The 2,726-nt window shown below is 38.7% G+C and overlaps 1 pseudogene; it reads left to right on the top strand.

The window, feature by feature from the left end:
* Positions 1-264: 264 nt before the first annotated feature.
* Positions 265-618, top strand: LOC143643307 (gamma-aminobutyric acid receptor-associated protein pseudogene; annotated as a pseudogene).
* Positions 619-2,726: the final 2,108 nt, after the last annotated feature.

Genomic DNA, 2,726 nt, shown 5'->3' with positions numbered 1-2,726 from the left:
TAATCAAAAGGTCTCACTCAAATAATAGGTCTGCCCCTATAAGATTGGATTAGGAATAAAAAAAACATGAACATGGCTTTTCTGGGGTACATAACAATTTCAGACCAGCACAAATATCAAGTATAATGCACTAAATATGAATGGAATAAATTTCTCTATTAAAAAACAGATATTTTAAGATCGATTTTTCAAAAATAAATCCAGTTAGATCCTGGCCCCCCAAGTTTCCTCAGCCCAGCCAGGTCTAGCCTGGTCCCTAGGAGGATGAAGTTAGCATATAAAGAGGAGCATCTGTTTGAGAAGTGCGGCTCTGAGGGCAAGAAAATCCGAAAGAAATACCCAGAGCCAGGCCCAGTGATAGTAGAGAAGGCTCCCAAAGCTCGAATAGGAGAACTGGACAAAAAGAAATACCTGGTATCTTCTGATCTCACAGTTGGTCAGTTCCACTTCTTGATCCATAAGTGAATTCATTTCTGAGCTGAAGATGCCTTGTTTTTCTCTGTCAACAATGTCATTCCACCCACCAGTGCCACAATAGGTCGGCTATACTAGGAACACCGTGAAGAAAATTTCTTTCTATACATTGCCTACAATGATGAAAGTGTCTACAGTCTGTGAAGCTGCTGCCCTAAAGTGGGGGTCCCATTCTACAGAGAGAGAGGTGACCTCCTTCCTTGACCTACCCCTCCTTCTTCAGGCTTAAATACCATCTCTCTTCTTCAGGACCTGCACTTCTTAATGTTCAAAGTTTTCTTTCCAGCCCTTGCTAGCAGGAGAGATGGCCACTAGTACCCCTCCTTTTTATTTTCTTCTTCACCTTTCTCTGCCACCTTCCCCACTCTGCCTCAGACTTCTTGGCTGTCAGTCTCTGTCACACCTAGTGATTATTTTGGTTTCTCTTCCTTTTCTAACTGCCCAAGGGTCTCAGAACCCCAACAATCCTTCTTTTTAGTACCTTTTTTTTGGGGGGGGGGAGATGGAAGGGACTGAAATTGTAGGGGGATGGTAGGAGGCACACCAATAAAGAGGAAACCAAATAAACAAACAAATAAATCCAGTTAAATTTTTAACAGAGAAATATGGTAACAAAAAAAAATTTGAAGTGGTTGAAAATAAAAAGAACTGTGCAAATACAAACAAAAAGAAAGCATGAATGACAACAATAAAGTGGAAAGCAACAAATGGGACAAGTCTCTTTTAAAAAAATATTTTTATTGACAAATCTTCACACACATACAGTCTATACATTGTGTACAATCAATGGCTCACAATATCATCACATAGTTGTGTATTCATCACCATGATCAATTTTAGAACACTTGCATCACTCCAGAAAAAGAAATAAAAAGAAAAAAGAAAAGACTCATACATTTTATATCCCTTACCCCTCCCTCTCATTGACTACTAGTATTTCCATCTACCCAATTTATTTTACCCCTTATCGTCCCAACTATTTATTTTTTACCCATTTTTAAAAGTGTTTTATTGTATAGTATAACATATATACAAAGCAAAGAAAGAAAAAAGCAATAGTTTTCAAAGCCTTCTTCAAGAAATAGTTACAGGACAGATCTCAGTTCACCATGGGCTACCATACCATCCTCTCAGATTTTTCCTTTTAGTTGCTCCAAAATATGGGAGGCCAGAAGGAATAAATATTTTTTATCATCACAATTGACTTTCTTTTTTCTATTTTGTGAAAAAATAACATATATAAAAAAAAGCAATAAATTTCAAAGCACAGCACAACAATTAGTTGTAGAACAGATTTCAGAGTTTGGTATGGGTTACAATTCCACAGTTTTAGGTTTTTATCTCTATTTGCTTTAAGATACTGGAGACTAAAAGAAATACCAATTTAATGATTCAGCAATCATACTTGTTTGTTAAACCCTACCTTCTCTGTATAACTCCACCACCACCTTTGATCTTTCTATCCCACTCTTTAAGAGCATTTGGGCTGTGGCCACTCTTTTTCATGTTGGAAGGGGCTGTCAGTACTATGGGGTAGGTGATGGAACTAGCTGATGTTCTGGAGTGGTTGGGGCCTCTAAGTTTCAGGATTTACCTGGTCCAGGCACCCATCTGGAGATTGTAGGTTTCTGGAAAGTTACTGTAGTGCATGGAACCTTTGTAGAATCTTATATAATGCCCTAGGTGTTCTTTAGGATTGGCTGGAATGGTTCTGGTTGGAGTTTGGTAAGTTATGATAGGTAGCAATGTCTAACTGAAGTTTCTGTAAAAGTGACCTCCAGAGTAGCTTCTCAACTCTATTTGAACTCTCTTAGCCTATCTATACTTTTAAAATCATCTATCCATACCCTGGATAAAAGGAGCATTACACAGAAGGTTTTTGCAATCACACAGTCACATTGTAAAAACTATATCATTATACAATCGTCTTCAAGAATCAAGGGTACTGGACCACAGCTTGACGGTTTCAGGTACTTCACTCCGGCCACTCCATTACATCATAAACTAAAAAAGAATATCTGTATAATGTATAGCAATAACCTCCAGGATAATTTCTCAACTCTGAAATCTCTCAGCCATTGAAACTTTATCTCATCTCATTTCTCTCTTCCCTCTTTTGGTCAAGAAGGTTTTCTCAGTCCCATGATGCCAGGTCCTGGTTCCTCCTGAGAGCTGTCCCATGTTGCCTGGGAGATTTACACTGCTAGGAGTCATGTCCCAGGGTGGGGGAGGGCAGTGAGTTCACCTGTTGA

Source organism: Tamandua tetradactyla, chromosome 8 (genome assembly GCF_023851605.1).
Source record: "Tamandua tetradactyla isolate mTamTet1 chromosome 8, mTamTet1.pri, whole genome shotgun sequence".
NCBI classification, from domain to species: Eukaryota; Metazoa; Chordata; class Mammalia; order Pilosa; family Myrmecophagidae; genus Tamandua; species Tamandua tetradactyla.
This window is presented reverse-complemented; position numbering and strand designations above follow the sequence as displayed.